Consider the following 22,541-nt stretch of genomic DNA (forward strand, 5'->3'; position numbering starts at 1 on the left):
CTATGGTTTTGTGGTTTCTCTGTTTTGGTACCAAGCGTTGTGTTAACTTTTCCTAGAGAGATGAAAAAAGGTCTGTTTACCCCAGATAGAGCACCAATGACAGACAGAGAAATGATTCCAATAATGCCTAACTTACTGGACCAGTGAATTTAGTTGGTATTACTTATGGGGGGTATGGGCAACTTATGAGTGGCTATCTCAATTAAAAATATATATATGTCTCTCACTCTCTCCTAGCAACTGTTAACTGCCTACATATTTTCAGGGACAGGGGAGCTCATGAGCCCCTCCCTCCAACAACTGTCAACTGTCTAGAACAATGTGATTCTCAACCTCCCTAATGCTGTGACCCTTTAATACAGTTCCTCATATGGTGACCCCCTAGCCATAAAATTATTTTGGTTGCTACTTCATACAATTTTCCCACTACTACAAATCATAATTTAGATGTCTGTGTTTTCCAGTGTCTTTTGGGGATCATGACTCACGGGCTGGGAACTGCAGGAATCTCCAGGAAAGCCTGGCGAGCCCCTCCTCCCAGCACCTGCTAATTGCCTATACATCTCTTGGGGTTGGGGCCTTGTGGACCTAGCCTCGCCTTTCATGATAGAACGCAAATGGGCCCAATCTTGTGCAGGTCCTGTGGTCAATCACATCTGTTGATAATTCAAGAAGGCAATGGTCATGCCGTGCCTGGAGGACAGCATTCTCTAACAACTTCATGAACATACCCAAAGATTTACCTTATTACTGTGTTTGATGGTTCTTAATCAAATCAATGTGGCACTAAAAATTATCCATGACATTTTCTTTTCTGGAAGGTCCCTCAGCTTATTCTTCTTTTGATGGTGGCCTTATCCCACTATCTCTGGAACATGTCTTTCTGGGAGGAGTTTCTGATCTGATACAAGCTGTTCAAGTAAAGCTTATTTTATGTTACTGGCTTCCACAGATCTGTCTCTTCCCTGATCCTCAAAGTCTTACCACATAACCCAAATAAAGCAAAGATTTCTACTGTGCATTCTTTAATCTGCTTTATACTTTCAGTTGTGATGTGTAACCTGAGTCCATGATCCATTCTCACTCTTTTATTTTCAAAGACTTAGTTTTATTTAAATTTAAAAAAATCATGTGCATGCATGAAGTGACTAAATTTGGGGAGCCAATGAACAGGAGAAGACTAAGGCTACAAACATGGACTTACATTAGAAGGTTTGAGAAAGAAATGTGTGCGGCTACTACTGTCTATCCTCCCAACAAAGAGCCATCTGAAACGGACCAGTTCATCTGCTTCCTCACAATAATTATCTTATTCTCTCCGTGTGCTCCCATGTCATAATGTAGCCCTTAAATATACATACATACGTTATTTAACAAATAATAATGATGATAATAATAATATGTGTATGCATGTGTGTGAGTGAGGGTACACGTGAGTGTATGTATCTATGAAGCCCAAACAGGGTGTTGAATCATCTGGAGCTAGAGTAATAGACAGCTGTGGGCCACTGTGGGAACTGTAAGAGTAGTATGTGCTCTTAACCTGAAACACTTCTCTAGTGCATTTTTGATATATCAAAAGTATGTATTAAAATTTATAGAAGCTATAGACTCAGCTGATATAAAGTCTAATCTTTCACTTGCAATATTCCTTTGTATTTTTTCATAATCAGTTCTTCATATGTATGCTATTACATATGTTACATGTAGGTATATTTCTAGGCTTTACTGTATTGATACATTTCTATTATGTTATTTTCATATTCTCCTGTATTATGGTGACTTTATAATAAGTTTTGTAATTTCTTCAGCTTTGTCCGCCTTTAAAAGTTATGTTCTTTTTGTGAACATTGTCTCCTGCAATTTCCTGTTTGTGTATGTTTTATACTTCTGAGATTTTGATTAGGACTAAATTTGATTCATGTATGAGGAGAATGTGTGACTTTCCTGACAACTGAATGAGGCACAATTCTTTGAGGCACAAGTCTCTTTTAATTTAGATCTTCATAAGTTCATTTCCACAATGTTTTGTAATCTATGATGCCCTGAGTTTCTAAGTATTTTATTAGGTTTATCCTTGTGTTTGTTCGCGGTAGACTTGAGATTAAGAATCATGAGAAAAGGTATTTCAATGCAAAGTTTTGTAGACCAAGTTGGCCTGTTGAAGTGACAATGATTGTCGTGATGACTTTAATTAAGGTGGGAAGAGATGCCCACTATGGGTGGTGTCATTTCCTGAGCTGGAGATTTTGGATGGTGTAAAAGTGGAGAAATCTAGTAGCGCAGGAGTGTGGCTACATGAATTGACTGCACTCTGCTCTTGACTGTAGGTGCAATGTGAATAGCTGCTTCATGTTTCTGCCACCTTGATTTCCCTACAATGATGGACTATAACCTAGACCTATGACCCAAAGAAACCCTTTCCCTTTAGGTTGCTTTTATTAAGGTGTTTAATCATAGGAACAGGAAACAAAACTAAGACAATTCCTTAGTATATCATGTTTTTAATCTCATTTTTAAATTTTGGCCCTTTTGCTTTCAATTTCAGATTGTTTTATTGCTGTTCTATAAAAGTAGAACTACTTATATATATTAATCTTTTGTGACTCTTATGGAGTTCAATTGTTAGCTTGAGATATATTCTTTGTTAGAGTCACATAGTTGTCTGCATGGACTATGGGAAGTTTGACTTTGCCCTTTTTCTTTCCTTGTTTCATCTGCTACCAAGTACACTGTTAGTCAAACACCCTGTTCCAATAGTGTGAACCCAACAGTCTTTCTGTTGTAATTTCCTGCATGTTAACAGACAACACAACTGGCACACAGATTTCTAGCTTGTCTCTTTTCCCTTGTGACTATAATACTACTCAAGCCTCAATGATGGGCTTATTGAGGTAAACAAGCCCTTCAAATTGTGGTCTGGACTAGATTTTTCCAACCTGTCAACTCAATTCAGCAAAGTCTGACACCTTAAAGGCCACGAATTCAGACTGGAAACAAGGGCAAGGGAACCTCAGTGAGTGAGGGGCAAAGGATTGGTATGAGAAAGTTCCCTACTGCTAAGTAAGATGTGACATTATTAAGGTATGTGAGGAAAAAAGGTTAAGGGAGAAGTAGAACAATTCACATCTCCACAGAGATTTATTTAACTATGGCCATTTCACCATGGATGATGTGCCCCCCCCCCCCCCCCCCGCCCCGAGTAAGACTTCGAGTGAATTGAATAGAATGTATCACTTGCAATGGCCCACCATGAGAAGCATGGTGAGTGTTAGTTTGGAAGACTCTAAGAGTGCTAAATAGATGTTCTAGTTCTCCAATAAGACTACACATCTTCCTTACCCACACAGGGTATTCAGGATGATATTCTGTGCCTTTAAGACCTCTCCCTCCTGGGCTTGCTGACCTAACAATGTAAGGGTGTGGTCACTCATTGTCTGGGAAGGGGTATACATATGCCAGTTCAGGAAGGCTAAGGTCTGCTATGCGGTGCTAAGATGGGGAAGGGGGCATCTAAGATAACACCAAATTCAAAAATCAGACAGTGCAGCACATGTACTCAAAGATAAATAATAGTACAAAAGGAAAATATATCAGCACCAAACCAAATGAGAAATCTAAGGTGAGCTGAGCTATATAAGTCTTCTCTGTTGTTGCCTTTGAATCTTTCCATCAAATATTCAAATATTCTCTCTAGCCCTTACCTGCTTAGCGCACACACACACAGACACAGACACACACACACAGACACACACACACACACACACACACACACACACACACACACACACACACACTGACCTAACCCCTTCATTTCCTATTAAGTTCCCGCTTCTGTCTCTCCTCCATCTTATTCTTCAAAACCTAAGTCTTTTTGTTTTCTCTGTGGTCTTTCTAGGTATCTAGTCATCCTACAAAGAAGAAGAGAGGAGAAATGGCAAAATGTACATCAGAGAGAAAGCCTCCGTCTAGAACTATCACAAGTGCATCGAAAGCCAAGAGGGGAAGGTCCCAAAAATCCAGCCAACAACACCCAGAGAGAAATTAATCTTATACAACCAAGAGACAGAGGAAGACTTCACCACCTCTGGGGGTGGGGGGAGAAGTAGATAAAAAGCTACTTGGGCTAGGTCAGACTTTAAGAAAATAAACATCTGGTTAACTATGAAGTAAATTATTACACCAACTAATATTCAAACATGGTAAAAATAAAATCAAGCCCACAAGTAAATGTTTGTGTCTGTGTTCTCTGATGGTGTGTGTTTGGAGGGAGGCACAAGTGTGGGAAAGGAGGGAGACATGGATGTGTGCATGGAGTGGTCAGAATGATTGTTCCAATTGAATCAGTCTACTCAGTTTGACAAGGGTCAGGTTAAGACATGGAGCTGATCTTGAACACCCCGGGAAAGATGGCCATGAGAATGAATGGAAATTGCAACTGGCAGGATTGGGGAGTTGGGGGACATCTTGAAGTCATGCCAGAGACATGAGATAGGGAAGGTGCCTGAGAGTAAATGGGGGTGAACTTAGCTAGGACACACAGCATTGGGGATATGGAACCTGAAGAAGCCACTTCCCGTAGCAAGGTAGGAACACCAGTTGACAGATAAGGACACCAACCTACTCACAAAACTTTTGACCCAAAATTTGTCATGTCTAAAAGAAATGCAGGGATAGGGGATGGAACATAGACTGGAGGAAAGGGCAACCAATAACTGGCCCAACTCGAAACTAATCCTGTGGGCAAAAACCAATCCTTGACACTATTAATGATACTTTGCTATGCTTGCAGATAGGAGTCTAGCAAGCCTGTCCTCTAAGAGGCTTTACCCAGCAGCTGACTGAAATAGATACTGACACCCACAACCAAACAGTGGATAGAGCTTGGGGACTCTTATCGAAGAGTTGGGGGAAGGATCATGGGCCCTGAAGGGGATAGGAAGATCAACAGAATCACCTAATCTGGACCCTTGGGGCTGTCAAAGTCTGAACCACGGACCAAAGAGTGAACACAGGCTGGACCTAGACACACCCTCCCCTTGCACATATGTAGCAGATGCACAGCTTGGTCTTCATGTAGGTCTCAAACAACTGGAGCAGGGGCTATCCCAAAATCTGTTGCCTGTTAGTGGGATATGTTCTTCTAGTTGGACTGCCTTTTCTGGCTTCAGTGGGAGAAGATGCTCCTAGGCTGGCAGAGACTTCATGTGCTTGGGTGGGGCATACTGAGGGGGCCCACCCTCTCAGAGGAGAAGGGGAGAGGGAATAAGGGAGGATTGTGGAAGGGGGTGACTGGGAAGTCGGATACTGATCAGGATGTTAAGTGAATGATGATGATGCCGATGATACCGATGATGAAGATTACGATGATGACATGAAACTGAAGACAAATGTCACCTGGAACATTGTGTTCCACAGGGGAAAGAGAGGATGCTATTTCTGTGCGTTCATGATGGACCATGAAGCTCCCTGGGGTGGGAAGTTGTATATGCAGCAGTAGCCTTCCCCAAAGCAATACGCCGGATAATGGCTTCTAAGACACTCATTTTGATTTTGTTGCATCCAACAGTACAATCATAGGCAATGAAAGCCTCTCAGAAGAATCATCATCTTATTATTATCATCACCAATAGCACAAAAATAATATTTGGTGTTCTATATCCAACACTGATTTGGCCACTTTCTTGTTAAGACAAATTGCAAAGGAAAAACTGGCTTCCAAGGATGTGGAAGTAGAAGTGGTCAATTTTATCCTTGGTGCAGGCAGTGAGAGGAGTATACTTGCATAATCACATTAAGAACCAACATAAGCAATTACCATAGACAGAGATGTGGGGAATTGCAGGCTGGTCTCCAGTCGAGCTGAGGTCTGAACCCCGATGGTCATAATTCACACACATGACACGGTAGGCATTCCCTCATGCTCCTGGAACTCTGACCCCTGCATAAGGGTACCACCTCCCACAGCCCCCACAAGAGAAGCATGGTCAGTAGTCATGTAGGCAATGGCCCAAACTTCTGACCTTCAGCCTAAACTCCTCCCCAGTTACCTAGCAACAGTGAAGACCATAAAAAGGGGTGCTCAGCCCACACCTCACTCTCTTATTCCTTTGTCCTCTCACCTCTCTCTTCTCTCACTTCTCTCTCCTCTTCCCTTTCTCTTTGTCTTCTTCTTTCATCTCTTCTCTCTCTCTCTCTCTCTCTCTCTCTCTCTCTCTCTCTCTCTCTCTCTCTCTCTCTCTCTCTCTCTCTCCTTTCTACCTTTTCTCTTTCCCCTGCATTCCTATAATAAAGCTCTAAAACCATAGAGTCTCTGCTCTGCTCCTTCAAGTTCCACTGTGCACTCTGGTCAGTGTTGGGAACTTCTTCCCTCTTCCCTCTCTCCCACAACCCTGGTGGCTTTAGTAAAGCAGCTGGTGGGGGGGCGGGGGTCCCCAGGCAGGGCTTCCCCTTGACCATCCCCTGAAGAGTGGGATAGAGGAATGCCCACCCAGGGATGAGTGGATAGGGTAGATAGCAGCCTTCCCATGCTTGACTGACCAGAGAATAGGGAAACTCTGGCGGGGTGTGGGCATCATTTTCCTTCTGTTCTTCCCCAGGGCCCCAGGCCCCCCCTTCTTTTTATTTTGTTCCCAACACAGAGAAACCAAGATATTCCATGATAAAAATAAATTTACACAATATATTTCCACAAATCCAGCCCTACACAAAGGATACTAGTTGGAAAACACCAACACATGGAGGGAAACTACACCCTAGAAAAAGCAAGAAGTAATCTTTCAACAAGTCTAAAAGAAAATAGCCACGCAAACCTAATTCCACCTCTAACAACAAAAAGAACAGGAAGTAACAATCACTTTTCCTTAACATCTCTTAACATCAATAAACTCAATTCCCCCAAATAGACATAGACTAACAGACTGGATACATAGACAGGACCCAACATTTTGCTACATACAGGAAAACACACCTTGGTGACAAAGACAGACATTACCTCAGAATAAAAGGTTGGAAAACAAATTTCCAATCAAATCGTCCCACGAAACAAGCTGGAGTAGCCATTCTAATATCAAATAAAATCAACTTTCAGCCAAAAGTTATCGAAAAAGATAAAGGAAGGACACTTCATACTTGCCAAAGTCAAAATCTACCAAGATGAACTCTCGGTTCTGAGCATCTATGCTCCAAATTCAAGGCCACCCACATTCATAAAAGAAATTTTACTAAAGCTCAAAGCACATATTGCATCTCATGCAATAATAGTGGGAGACCTCAACATCCCACTCTCAGCAATGGACAGATCTTGGAAACAGAAATTAAACAGAGACATGGTGAGACTAACAGAAGTTATGAAACAAAGGTATTTAACAGATATCTATAGAACATTTCATCCAAAAGCAAAAGAATATACTTTCTTCTCAACACCTCACAGTACCTCCTCCAAAACTGACTGTATAATTGGTCACAAAACAGGACTTAACAGATACAAGAAGATTGAAATAATCCCATGCCCCCTATCAAATCATCATGGACTAAGGCTGGTCTTCATTAAAAACAAAAACAGTGAAAAGATCACATACACACAGAAGCTGAACAATGCTCTACTCAATGATAACTTGTCAAGGAAGAAATTAAGAAATTAAAGACTTTTTAGAATTCAATAAAAATGAAGGCACATGAAATCAAAACTTATGGGACACAATGAAAGCAGTGCTAAGAGGCAAATTCATAGCTCTAAGTGTCTCCAAAAAGAAACTGAAGAGAGCATACACTAGCAGCTTGACAGTACTCCTGAAAGCTCTAGAACAAAAATAAGCCAATACACTCAAGAGGAGTAGACAGCAGGAAATAATTAACCAAATAGAAACAAAAAGAACTATACAAAGAATCAACAAAATCAGGAGCTGGATATTTGAGAAAATCAACAAGATAGATAAACCCTTAGCCAGACTAACCAGAGGGCACAGAGACAGCATCCTAATTAACAAAATCAAAAATGAAAAGGGAGACATAACAATGAAATATATCATAAAATAATTATTCAGTGTGTTGAAGACTAACAGTTGAAAATATTAAAATCATGTTCTACAAACAAACAAACAAGAACCAACATAAGAACATTTATAAAATTTTCTATGCCTCTCAAAAATGATAAACTGAAAGATTTGCAAACACATTTAAAATATTAGTCATGATACTGTCCTTGACACAAAGTAGAGAACATTTCTATCACCATAGGGATACTTCACACTGCCTTTAAAAATTTTTATTTTATTTTATTAGATATTTTCTTTATTTACATTTCAAATGCTATCCCAAAAGTTCCCTATACTCTCCCCAAGCACTGCTCGCCTACCCACCCACCCACACCCACTTCTTGGCCCTAGCATTTCCCTGTACTGAAGCATATCAAGTTTGCAAGACTAGGGGCCTCTCTTCCCAGTGATGGCCAACTAGGCCATCTTCTACTACATATGCAGCTAGAGACACGAGCTCTGGGGGATACTGGTTAGTTCATATTGTTGTTCCACCTATAGGGTTGCAGCCTCCTTCAGCTCCTTGGGTACTTTCTCTAGCTCCTTCATTGGGGGCCCTGTGTTCCATCCTATAGATGAGTGTGAGCATCCACTTCTGTAATTGCCAGGCACTGGCATAGCCTCACTCAAGAAAGCTATATCAGGGTCCTTTCAGCAAAATCTTGCTGGCATATGCAAGAGTGTCTGGGTTTGGTGGCTGATTATGGGATGGATCCCTGGGTGGGGTAGTCTCTGGATGGTTCATCCTTTCATCTTAGCTCCAAACTTTGTCTCTGTAACTCCTTCCATGGGTGATTTGTTCCCTATTCTAAAGAGGAATGAAGCATCCACACGTTGGTCTTGCCTCTTCTTGATTTTCTTGTGTTTTGCAAATTGTATCTTGGGTATTCTAAGTTTCTGAGCTAATATCCACTTATCAAGAATGCATATATAATGACTTCTTTTGTGATTGGATTACCTCACTAAGGATGATATCCTCCAGATACATCCATTTGTCCAAGAATTTCATAAATTCATTATTTTTAATATCTGAGTATTACTCCATTGTGTAAATGTACCACATTTTCTGTATCCATTCCTCTGTTGAGGGACATCTGGGTTCTTTCCAGCTTCTGGCTATTATAAATAAGGCTGCTATGAACATAGTGGAGCATGTGTTCTTATTACCAGTTGCAACATCTTCTGGATATATATCCAGGAGAGGTATTGCTGGATCTTCTGATAGTACTATGCCCAATTTTCTGAGGAACAGCCAGATTGATTTCCAGAGTGGTTGTACAAGCTTGCAATACCACTAGCAATAAAGGAGTGTTCCTCTTTCACCACATCCTCGCCAACATCTGCTGTCACCTGAATTTTTTATCTTAGCCATTCTAACTGGTGTGAGGTGGAATCTCAAGGTTGTTTTGATTTGCATTTCCCTGATGATTAAGGATGTTGAACATTTTTTTCAGGTGCTTCTCAGCCATTTGGTATTCCTCAGGTGAGAATTCATTGTTTAGCTCTGTACCCCATTTTTAATGGGGTTATTTGAATTTCTGGAGTCCAGCTTCTTGAGCTCTTTGTATATATTAGATATTAGTCCCCTATCAGATTTAGGATTAGTAAAAATCCTTTCCCAATCTGTCGGTGGCCCTTTTGTCTTATTGACAGTGTCTTTTGCCTTACAGAAAATTTGCAATTTTATGATGTCCCATTTGTCAATTCTTGATCTTACAGCACAAGCCATTGATGTCCTGTTTAGGAATTTTTCCCCTGTGCCCATATCTTTGAGGCTTTTCCCCACTTTCTCCTCTATTAATTTCAGTGTCTCTGGTTTTATGTGGAGATCTTTGATCCACTTAGACTTGAACTTTGTACAAGGAGATAAGAATGGATCAATTCACATTCTTCTACATAACTTCCATTTGGGCCAGTACCATTTGTTGAAAATGTTGTCTTGTTTGCACTGGATGGTTTTAGCTCCCTTGTAAAAGATCAAGTGACCATAGGTGTGTGAATTCATTTCTGGGTCTTCAATTCTATTCCATTGGTCTACCTGTCTGTCATATTACCAGTACCATGCAGTTTTTTTTTTTTTTATCACAATTGCTCTGTAGTACAGGTTAAGGTCAGGCATGGTGATTCCACCAGAGGTTCCCTTTATTGTTGAGAATAGTTTTTGCTATCCTAGGTTTTTTATTATTCCAGATGAATTTGCAAATTGCCCTTTCTAACTCAGTTAAGAATTGAGTTGGAATTTTGATGGGTATTGCATTGAATCTGTAGATTGCTTTTGGCAGGATAGCCATTTTGACTATATTAATCCTGCCATCCATGAGCATGGGAGATCTTTCCATCTTCTGAGATCTTCAATTTCTTTCTTCAGAAACTTGAAGTTCTTATCATACAAATCTTTCACTTCCTTAGAGTCACACCAAGATACTTTATATTTGTGACCATTGTGAAGGGTGTTGCTTCCCTAATTTCTTTCTCAGCAAGTTTGACCTTTGTGTAGGGAAAGGCCCCTGATTTGTTTGAGTTAAATTTATGGCTACTGCACTGAAGTTGATGATCAGGTTTAGCATTTCTCTGGTGGAATTTTAGGGATCACTTATATATACTATCATATCATCTGCAAATAGTGATATTTTGAATTCTTCCTTTCTAATTTGTATTCCTTTGATCTTCTTTTGTTGTCTAATTGCACTGGCTAGGACTTCAATTACAATGTTGAATAGGTAGGGAGAGAGTGGGCAGCCTTGTTTACTCCTTGATTTTTTGTAGGATTGCTTCAAGTTTCTCTCCATTTAGTTTGATGTTTCTTTTCTGATTTTGCTAATTAGGATACTGTCCCTGTGCCCCCTAGTTAGTCTTGCAAAGAGTTTATCTATCTTGTTGATTTTCTCAAAGAATAAGAACCTGGTTTGGTTGATTCTTTGTATAGTTCTTTTTGTTTACACTTGGTTGATTTTAGCCTTGAATTTGATTATTTCCTGTCTTCTACTCCTCTTGGGTGAATCTGCTTCCTTTTTTTTTAAAGAACTTTCAGGTGTGCTGTCAAACTGCTCATGTATGCTCTCTCCAGTTTCTTTTTGGAGGCATTCAGAGCTATGAGTTTTCCTCTTATTGTTGCTTTCATTGTGTCCCATAAGTTTGGGCATGTTGTGGCTTCATTTTCATTAAACTCTAAAAAGTCTGTAATTTCTTTCTTTATTTCTTCCTTGACCAAATTATCATTGAGTAGAGGGTTGTTCAGATTCCATTTGTATGTGGGTTTTCTATTATTTTATGTTGCTATCGAAAATCAGCCTTAGCTCGTGGTGATCTTGTAAGATGTATGGGATTATTTCAATATTTTTGTATCTGTTGAGGCCTGTTTTGTGACCAATTATATTGTCAGTTTTGGAGAAGTTACCATGAGGTGCTGAGAAGAATACTTTGGTTTCTCCATCTATGGTAATTGAGAGTTTATATCCTCTTGTTTTAGGATAAAATGTTCTATAAATATCTGATAAATCCATTTATTTCATAACTTCTATTAGCTTCACTGTGTCTTGGTTAATTTCTGTTTCCAGGATCTGTCTATTGATGAGAGTGGTGTGTTGAAGTCTCCTACTATTATTGTGTGTGGTGCAATGTGTGTTTCAAGCTTTACTAAAGTTTCTTTAAAGAATGTGGATGTCTTTACATTTGGAGCACAGATGTTCAGAATTGAGAGTTCATCTTGGTAGATTTTACCTTTGATAAATATGAAGTGCCGCTCCTTGTCTTTTTTGGTAACTTTGGGTTTAAAGTCGATTTTATTCAATATTAGAATGGCTACTTCAGCTTGTTTCTTGGGACCATTTTCTTGGAAAATTGTTTTCCAGCCTTTTACTCTGTGGCAGTGTCTGTCTTTGTCCTTGAGATGGGTTTCCTTTATGCAGCAAAATGTTGGGTCCTGTTTATGTAGCCAGTCTGTTAGTCTATGTCTTTTAATTGGGGAATTGAGTCCATTGATATTAAGAGATATTAAGGAAAATTAATTGTTGCTTCCTGTTATTTTTGTTAGATTCTGTTCTTCTGGCTATCTTCTTTTAATTTTGGTGAAGGATTACTTTCTTGCTTTTTCTAGTACTTAATTTCCCTCCTTTTTATGGATTTTTCCCTTTTTGAAGGGCTGAGTTTGTAGAAAGATACTGTGTGAATTTGGTTTTGTCATGGATTACCATCTTTGGTAATTGAGAGTTTTGCTGGATATAGTAGCCTGGGCTGGCAATTGTGTTCTCTTAGGGTCTGTATAACATCTGTTCAGGTTCTTCTGGCTTTCATAGTCTCTGGTGAGAAGTCTGGAGTAATTCTAATAGGTCTGCCTTTATATGTTACTTGATCTTTTCCCTTACTGCTTTTAATATTCTATCTTTATTTAGTACATTTGTTGTTCTGATTATTATGTGTCAGGAGGAATTTCTTTTCTGTTCCAGTCTATTTGGAGTTCTGTAGGCTTCTTGTATGTTCATGGGCATCTCTTTCTTTAGGTAAGGGAAGTTTTCTTCTATAATTTTGTTGAAGATATTTATTGGCCTTTTAAGTTGAAAATCTTCATTCACTTCTACACCTTTTATATGTAGGTTTGGTCTTCTCATTGTGTCCTGGATTTCCTGGATGGTTTGGGTTAGTATCTTTTTGCTTTTTGTGTTTTCTTTGACTGTTGTGTCAATGTTTTCTATGGTATCTTCTCTACCTGAGATTCTCTCTTCTGTCTCTTGTATTCTGTTGGTGTTGCTTGCATCTGTGACTCCTGATCTCTTTCCTAGGTTTTCTATCTCTCAGGCTTTCTCCCTTTGTGATTTCTATATTGTTTCTAATTCCATTTTATGTCCTGCATGGTTTTGTTGTTTTCCTTCACCTGTTTGATTGTGTTTTCTTGTAACTGTTTAAGGGATTTTTTATTAGGTATTTAGCTCATTTACATTTCCAATTCTATACCAAAAATCCCCCATACCCACCCCCCTACTCCCCTACACCCCCACTCCCCCTTTTTGGCCCTGGCGTTCCCCTGTACTGGGGCATATAAAGTTTGCAAGTCCAATGGGCCTCTCTTTGCAGTGATGGCTGACTAGGCCATCTTTTGATACATATGCAGCTAGAGTCAAGAGCTCCGGGGTACTGCTTAGTTCATATTGTTGTTCCACCTATAGGGTTGCAGTTCCCTTTCGATCCTTGGGTGCTTTCTCTAGTTCCTCCATTGGGGGGCCCTGTGGTCCATCCAATAGCTGACTGTGAGCATCCACTTCTGTGTTTGCTAGGCCCTGGCATAGTCTCACAAGAGACAGCTATATCTGGGTCCTTTCATCAAAATCTTGCTAGTGTATGCAATGGTGTCAGCATTTGGAAGCTGATCATGGGATGGATCTCTGGATATGGCAATCACTAGATGGTTCATCCTTTCGTCACACTTCCAAATTTTGTCTCTGTAACTCCTTCCATGGGTGTTTTGTTTCCTATTCTAAGAAGGGGCAAAGTGTCCACACTTTGGTCTTCGTTCTCTTGAGTTTAATGTGTTTAGCAAATTGTATCTTATATCTTGGGTATCCTAAGGTTCTGGGCTAATATCCACTTATCAGTGAGTACATATTGTGAGAATTCCTTTGTGATTGGGTTACCTCACTCAGGATGATGCCCTCCAGGTCCATCCATTTGCCTAGGAATTTCATAAATTCATTCTTTTTAATAGCTGAGTAGTACTCCATTGTGTAAATGTACCACATTTTCTGTATCCATTCCTCTGTTGAGGGGCATCTGGGTTCTTTCCAGCTTCTGGCTATTATAAATAAGGCTGCTATGAACATAGTGGAGCATGTGTCCTTCTTACCGGTTGGGGCATCTTCTGGATATATGCCCAGAAGAGGTATTGCTGGATCTTCCGGTAGTATTATGTCCAGTTTTCTGAGGAACCGCCAGACTGATTTCCAGAGTGGTTGTACAAGCCTGCAATCCCACCAACAATGGAGGAGCATTCCTCTTTCTCCACATCCTCGCCAGCATCTGCTGTCACCTGAATTTTTGATCTTAGCCATTCTGACTGGTGTGAGGTGGAATCTCAGGGTTGTTTTGATTTGCATTTCCCTGATGATTAAGGATGTTGAACATATTTTCATGTGCTTCTCTGCCATTCGGTATTCCCCGGGTGAGAAATCTTTGTTCAGTTCTGAGCCCCATTTTTTAATGGGGTTATTTGATTTTATGGAGTCTACCTTCTTGAGTTCTTTATATATATTGGATATTAGTCCCCTGTCTGATTTGGGATAGGTAAAGATCCTTTCCCATTCTGTTGGTGGTCTTTTTGTCTTATTGACGGTGTCTTTTGCCTTGCACAAGCTTTGCAATTTTATGAGGTCCCATTTATCGATTCTCGATCTTACAGCACAAGCCATTGCTGGATTTTTTTGTTTCCTCTTTAAGGGCTTCTAGCTGTGTACTTGTGTTTTCCTATATTTCTTTAAGGGAGTTATTTATATCCTTCTTGATGTCCTCTATCATCATCATGAGAAGTGATTTTAGATCTGAATCTTGCTTTTCCTGTGTGATCGTATTGTATATCCAGGACTTGCTGTGTTGGGAGAATTGGGTTCTGATGATGCCAAGTAACCTTGGTTTCTGTTGCTTGTGTTCTTATGCTTGCCTCCTGCCATCTGGTTATCTCTAGTGCTACCGGTCCTGGCTATGTCTGACTGGAAGCCTGTCCTTCCTGTGATCCTGATTGTGTCAGAACTCCTCTGAGTCAAGTTGTCTATGGGATCCTGGGATTCTGTGATCCTGTGATCCTGAGATGTTGGGTGTGTCCGAGCTCCTGTGAGTCAAGCTGCCTGTGCGTCCTTAAGATCCTGGTGTGACCAAGTTCCTGGGATCCTGGAATCCTGGCATCCTCTGATACTGGGCGAGTTAGAGTGCCTGGGAGTGGAGCTTCCTCTGGGTATTGTGGGACTGACTGAGGATTTTGTGCTCAAGGTCTGCTCAGGGTTCTGACCCAGACAGACCAGAAGGAACCTATGCCACTGGTCTGGCAGAGTTCCTGTGTGCCTGGGTCCCGCTGGTCCCAGTTACTTCTGGTGTTGAGGACAGAAGTTGAGTCCTCCTCACCTCCTCACCTCTGATCCTGGACACATTTGGAGGACCTGGGAGTGGATCTGCCTCTGGGTGTTGTGGGGCTGGCTGCAGAGTTTGCGCCCAAGGTCTGCTCAGGGCACTGGCCCAGACTGGAAGGCTGTCTTAAACTTTGATATCCTGAATTTATATATATGTTTATATCATGTGTGATCTTTTATAATAATAAAAACATATTAAAGTTTTCAAATTTTTCTTGTGTCTACTTTGATTATGCCAGTATTTTTTTTATATAGCTAACATAGGGCATTAGTACATTGAGTGATTATTTTTTTATTTAGAATGAACTTACATTTTTTTGGAACAAAGCCTGATGGTTGTGGTATATGGTCCTGTTAAATGCTGCAACTTCTTTTTGAGAGTGTTTGACTGAGAACTTTTTCATCATGTTGATTGATTTTATTCTTAAAATGGTTTTGGCTTTGATGTCAGAGTGAGACTGGTCTCATGGACTGTATCAGGGTATTAGGATGCATTTTATCTATTTTTGGAAGAGTTCGTGCAGAACTTCTGATTCTAAAAATGTTTCAAACTTATTTGGCTCTGAACTTTTCTTTAAAATTACTAACTAGATCTCTTTTCTGGTGATAGATCAACATGTTTTTAATTTATTGTTTAGAAACTTACATCTTTCCTTTCCTCCTTCCTTTTTCTTTACATTTTAAGATATATATATATATATATATATATATATATATATATATATATATGCATGAGCATTTTGCCTGTATGAGTGTCTGATCACACGTGTGCAGTATCTGCAGAGGGCAGAATTTTTAGATTAACCTTAAAGGATGGCACAGGAATAGCCAGGCAGGTACTGTCAATTCTCAAGTGTGGTAGTGATTATTCCCAGTTTTGGTGGTAGTGCTCCTGAAATGTTTCTAGTCAGGGTAGTTTGGCCATGATGAGTTCTCTTATTTTTCTGGTTCTTTGGAAAGGACTTTACTTCTGCAATTTATTTTTGAGTTTTTACATTCCACTTATTTATTTACTTATTCATTCATGCATGCATGCATTCATTCATTCATTCCTTTTTTCATTGGGTTCATATGTGTGTGTGACTGAACTCAGGTCATCAGGCAAGGTGTTAAGTGCTTTTAACCAATGAGCCATCTTACCAGGCACCCTCTCCCTCATTTTTGAAGGATACTTATGCTGGATATTAAATTCCTGTTTAGAAATATTTTTCATTCAGGAATTTGAATAATCTCCCTGTTGTCTTTTGGCCTTTCAGTTTTCTGCTGAGAATTTCCTTGCATGATGAGACTTATCCCTTTCTCTAGCTAAGCATAGCCTTAAACCTTTCTTTACATTTTATTATGGTGTGTATTGCACATGTGTGTGCAGGATGCACAAGGATGGCAGGGGACATCTTGTGAGAGTTGGCTCTCTTTCTACCATATGGGTTCTTGGGGTTGAACTCTGGTTACGCTTCTTGATCTGCTGAGCCATCCAACTGCTCCCGTGACCTAGAATTTCTCTTCTGTCTTTTGCCTCTTAAGTACTGGGACGTCAGGGAAACGCCACCGCACTAGATGTGGTTCTAGACACGAAGGGTAGTCAAATATTTTACCAGCTCAGCTACTACATGCCCACTCTTTTTTAGTACTTATAATATTTTGTCCACAACCTGCCTTGAAGTTTTTAAATTGAACTTTGTTAGGGTCCTTTGGGCCTCTTGGAACTGCATGTCAGTATTTCCTTGAAGATTTGGAAAGCCACAACAAAATAGGTTTTTAATATATTCCCCTTTTCCTTAACTTCTGCAGTTCTCTCATAAGTAAAAAGGCTTTATTTTATTTTATTTTATTTTATTTTATTTTATTTATTTTGGTTTTTCGAGACAGGATTTCTCTGTATAGCCCCGGCTGTCCTGGAACTCACTTTGTAGACCAGGCTGGCCTCGAACTCAGATATCCACCTGCTTCTGCCTCCCAAGTGCTGGGATTAAAGATGTGTGACACCACCACCCGGCAACTTTCTTTAATTTTAAATTTTATTTTTCTTATCCTTTTCCATCATTATTGTGTACGTTGTTTAATTTGGTATGCTTCTCAAGTTCTGAAATTCTTTCCTGTCAGTGCCCAAGTGTTCTATTTAGTTGAGGGGCCTCTTGAATTTTTATATAATTTGTTCAAGGTTCCAAGATGCTTGATTGGTTCTTTTCAATGAATTTTCATCTTGTGGACGAATTACTCATTCACATGCTGAGTTGTTTTCCTCATCTTTGTATTCTTTATCTGTGTTGTCTTCATCTGTTTTGTATCTCAGTGAGTTTCCTTGGAAACACCATTTAAAATCTGTTCTGAGCATTTTTAGATTTCCTTCAAACTCCTGCCTCTTTTGGAAGAATAACTGTTCTATATAGGTGTCCTGTTTCCTGTATGTCTGCCTTGATGTCTGTGCTTTTATTGTGATTTTCTTTCTAGTTTTAGGAAATGGAGTACTGAAACTAAAGAATATATGAGCCCTTTGCCCATCCCCAAGGACAAACTTGAGTGACGTTGAAACATTTTGCACCAGCATCTACAGTTTCTAGATCTTATCCTACACATCTCTAGCCAGTGCAGGAGTGAGTAGAGGCTGTTGACCCCTTTAATGTGTGGTTGACCATGTTCCAGAGCAGGCCAAGAGGAGTTGGGAAACACAAACTGGACTTTTCGGGAGAGATGAGGGAGACAGGGGAAGACAGAGACAGGGGGAGGGGAAAGATGGGAGAACATGAAGTTAGGTAGATAGAGAGGTATCAAGCGGATCAGTTCTTACATCTGTACCACTCCATGTCTTAGGTAGCAAGCTTCCCAGATGCCCTTGCACATTCATTGTTGAAACTGAGGAACTTTAGGCTTTGTGTCACCACTGGTGGCTGCAGAGTCAGGAGAAAACCTCCCTTAAATCAGGCTAAGAGAGTATGGGTGTCACTAGAGTGTGGGTGTAAACAGGTTTTGCAGCTGCATTCTGGAGCCGTGGAACTCAGCCCTAGTCCTGGAGTATCGGGGCTGCAATATCCATCCTCCCAGCTCCTGATGCAGTGTTTGGTGTGAAATAGGGACCTTGATGTATATATCTCATTCTGAGGAGTTGGGGAAAAGACATCCCCTAGATCACAATAGATCTAAGGCCAGGGTTTTTCTCAGCTTTTGGTGCACAGAATGGATTTGGATTTTATAGTGTTAGCTCTGGTTCTAAAATGCTAGGTTAGGGATGACATCTTCAAGGTTCCTTCTCCCTACTCTCCAGGCAAGACAAGGTAGGTTTCAGGCTTCTTGCCATGGCACCTGCTGAAGCTACTAAACATTGGAGGGGCTATGCTCTATCTAGCCAGACTGTCATTGGAACAAGACTCTGGCAGAGCCCATAGTTCTCCTGTCAAACAATAAGCCATGATGACAGCTACCAGTACCTCTTATAAGGGAGTTCAGCCTCTGAATGGTAAACAATATCTGTAATGATCCCCTTCTTTGGTTCTTCTAGTCACCTTAAAAGCAAATTCTTCGAAGGCTGCTGATCCGAAGGTCGTCCAAAGACAGGCACCTGGGCTCTAACTGTGGTTCCTCCATCAAGGCAGAGCCATCTAGCCTGTCCTTGGGCATTGATGCCATCAACCACCACAGCTCCAGAGGCTCATCGGACACCAGTGGTGGCTTTGGCATGGCCCTGGGCACCCATGACACCAGTCTGGACTCACTGCCTATGTTCGCAGGTGTGGGGCTGGGAAGCAACCCCTTACTGCAAGAGCTAAGAGGACTGTACTAGTGGTATCATGGAGGACTCTGCCATTAAGTGTGAGTACATGCTTAATGCCATCCCGAAGCACCTGTGCCTCATGTGCAGGAACATTGCCTCTGGCTACCACTATGGAATGGCCTCCTGTGAGACTTGCAAGGCCTTCTTCAAGGAAACATTGAGTATAGCTGTCCAGCCACCAACAAGTGTGACCGGGTATGTAGAGGCCAACAGAAGTACAAGGGATGGCTGGATTCAAAGAACAGCCCCTACCTGAGCCTACAGATTTCCCCACCTGCTAAAAAGCCATCGACTAAGATTGTCTCATATCTACTGGTGGCTGAGCCAGACAAGTTTTATGTTATGCCTCCCAGTAATATACCTGAGGGAGATACCAAGGCCCTGGCTACTCTCTGTGTAGCCAGTTCACAAGCTTGTGGTCTTTATTAGTTGGGCCAAGTACATCCCAGCCTTCTCCAGTCTGTCACCTGGGGACCAGATGAGTGCCTGGATGGAGATCCTCATCTTGGACATCATGTACCGCTTGCTGCCCTATGATGACAAACTGGCATATGCTGAGGACTGTATCATGGATAAGGAGCACATGATGGGACTGCTGGAGCTTTACTGAGCTATCCTGCAACTGTTACACAGGTACAAGAAGCTCAAAGTAGAGAAGGAAGAGTTTGGAATGCTCAAGGCCTTGGCCCTCACCAACTCAGATTCAGTGTACATTGAGGACCTGGAGGCTATGCAGAAGCTTCAGGACCTGCTGCATGAGGCACTGCAGGACTATAAGCTGAGCCAACACCATGGGGAGCCATGGAGGACCAGCAAGCTGCTGCTGATATTGCCCCTGCTGCCACAGACAGCAGCCAAAGTCTTGCAGCATTTCTACAGTGTAAAACTCTCCCTGGAGATGCTGGAAGCCAAGGTATGATGTCCCAGCACATACATGGATGGACACGATCCATGTGGAGTCTTCCACAGCCACCAGCCTCGACATTTTCACACCTGCATCAGGGCTCCGAGCTGTCCCAGAAGAAGGGGTTTCTTGCTTCTTGGCCATGTACAGACTCCTGGAGGCAGCAGGTGGGGAAACAGGGATGGGAGGGTGGGGATGGGGTGGGGAGCTCATCAGTCACCTGCATTTTTTTGGTATTTTTTTCTCTTCTCCATGGGCAGTGCTAAGGCTTGGGTCAGGGCTGACTTCTCTTAGGACTGGAAACCACCAGAGGAAGCATACTGGAAGAATAGATACATACTGGAAGGAAGCATACAGGAAGGAGATAATGGATCTCTCAAGGGATCCATTTCTGGACCACCCCTTATTTAGGACCTGGAGATACCTGGATGGGCGGTGCTTAGTGCCCAGGACCTGAGAGACTTAGATTGGGTGCTCCTGAAGGGGTTGGTGCCACTGAGGTCAGGCCCTTGAGGCAGGAGGTCTCTGTGGCCTTTCCTGAGGCTCTGTACCTCCTCAGTCTAGCTGGCTCCCTCCCCTTCCCCCTTTCTTCTTGTTCCAGTACACACAATTCTCCGTGGATGATCCTGCAAGAGTAACCACACCCAAACCCATAAGAAGCCCCTCCCCTGATTCCTGTCCCTACTTCAGTCAACTGAGGTAATTCCAGGGCATGTACCTAGGAACTCACTGGCATAGAAAAAAGTTTGGTCCTGTACCCACTGCTCCTTGCCTACTGTTTCTTCTTCTCCTCTTGGGCATGGCCAGTCTAGAAACCCATGGAAAGGAAGGAGCTCTAAAGGTTCACCTTGGCCCCTCCCTTACCTTATGAAAAGCAAAGCTTTGTACCATAGGCATTTTAGGCTTTGTACCTCCTGGCATTTGCAGGAGGTTTTTTGTAGCCCTCCTAGGTCAATTCTTGGCAAGACCCTGCAGTCTGGTTGTCCTTTCTAAGTTGCAATGACACATCCCCTCTATTGCTGGGCCTCTCACTATCCTACACAATATCCTAGACACCAACCTAGGCTGCTGACCTTTAGTGAGAGTCCCCCATGTGCCCTTTGATGGGGCCAGGTCCTGAATTTTCTATAGGTTTCTAGACTGGCCATACCCAAGAGGAGGAGGAACAATGGGCATGGAGCAGTGGGTACAAGACCCAACACTTCTGAGCCAAGATAGATAACACTTTTGTATTAAATTGGGATAACTCTTAGGGGCTGGACTTAGTGGTCCTAGCCTCTGAAAACTACCCCCAGCCACACTATTTGTGTGCCAAGAATTGTGGGAAAAGGGGTGTCACCTAAAATTTCACCTAGTTCTCAACACTTCTTCTGGGTCTCTGGACTGCACCAGCAAGGGTTGGACAAACACCCACAGCTGCCTGAGTGAACACTGCTTTGAAGCAGCAGCAGTTAGATAGGCAGCCTTGGCTCCTTGGCTTACTAATGCAAGCACTCCAATATGGGACGCTTGTCACCAGAGGTGACAGAGGATGCTCACCTGCTGTTCCTAGAGAGAAACCATTTTATACAAGTGAAGAGAATGGACCAGTTGAATGACAGTTGAGAAGAGAATGGACCAGTTGAGTGACAGTTGAGTGCTCTGTGGAAAATCTGGGTCTCCTGGGCACCTGGAGTCAGAGGGTACAGCATACTTGTTCAAAGACTAGCCACATGAGGGACATCTGTGAGGCCAGGGTGCTCAAAATAGGAAAAATTGAGAGTCCTCCATCCACTACCCACCTCCCCCAGTCAGAGCAAAAACCCAGGATATCTTCCATATCCATTTCTGGAACCCATGGAGAGGAGACCTCTCTTTGCAATTGTGTATTCAGATAAAGGTTATTTGAACCCAGAAATAAAACATAGACAACCTTGTAGAGGAGATGCTGGTTAGGATTTCTTTCCCTTGTTCCATAACCTTTCTGAAGGTTCTGGATGGTTTTGTTGTGCTTCCCAGTTTTTGCATCCATAAACAGTTGACTTCCCAGGGACACAACTTGAGAAATAAGAGACTCTTATTTAGGGATCCAGGGTCAGAGCCTGTATTATCTATGCCTGGTTCTTTCCTCCAGACTTGACTACCCATGGGAAACAGGTGGCAGGCAAGGATGACAGATGTGTGACAAGGAGACAGGAGGGCCCAGAGTCCAAGCCCATGGAACAGCACCAAAGAGAAGCACTATATGGAAGAGATTGCTTTATTGTCTGATAATGATGTTGTGGCTGAAATGACTTGTGGTGTATCTATTTTTTAACAGGAAGACATTTGTGCTGCTCTACTTTCCTGTGCTATGTCTTCTCCCACAGCCCCCATGTAAACCACATGTCCTGGGATTATCCCATCCAGTCCCTTAGATCTGAAATCTAATAAATAACAAAAGGTCTGATGAATTAAAAAAAAAAATCAAAGTCCCTAACTGGACTTTAAGCCTACAAGAAGTATGGATACTGGCCTATTATTATTTTGTAGGATAGTGTCTGTTCTTACCTGAGGATGTATCAGCATTTGGTAACAGCTTAGAGAGAGTCAGTTTTCTTTTACTGTATGGTCTCTGGTACATTTTCCATGTTTCAGGGCAGGCCAAGAATAGCTAGGCAACACAAATTGGACTTCATGAGAGAGATGGGGGTGAGACAGGGAAAGGGGAGGGACTGGTGGAGGGTGGGGGACATGAAGTTGAG

General features: G+C 41.7%; 1 long non-coding RNA gene and 1 pseudogene across 1 annotated transcript in view; both read left to right on the forward strand.

Annotated features, from left to right (window-relative positions):
- The window catches only part of Gm14664 (predicted gene 14664), a 64,377-nt gene extending 60,208 nt beyond the window's left edge, over positions 1–4,169 (forward strand). Inside the window, exon 3 of the long non-coding RNA NR_155291.1 lies at positions 3,899–4,169. This is a non-coding gene — a long non-coding RNA (predicted gene 14664). The remainder of the gene's footprint in view (positions 1–3,898) is intronic.
- On the forward strand, positions 18,668–22,250 carry Gm14663 (predicted gene 14663; annotated as a pseudogene).

Source organism: Mus musculus, chromosome X, assembly GCF_000001635.26.
Source record: "Mus musculus strain C57BL/6J chromosome X, GRCm38.p6 C57BL/6J".
Classification (NCBI taxonomy): Eukaryota; Metazoa; Chordata; class Mammalia; order Rodentia; family Muridae; genus Mus; species Mus musculus.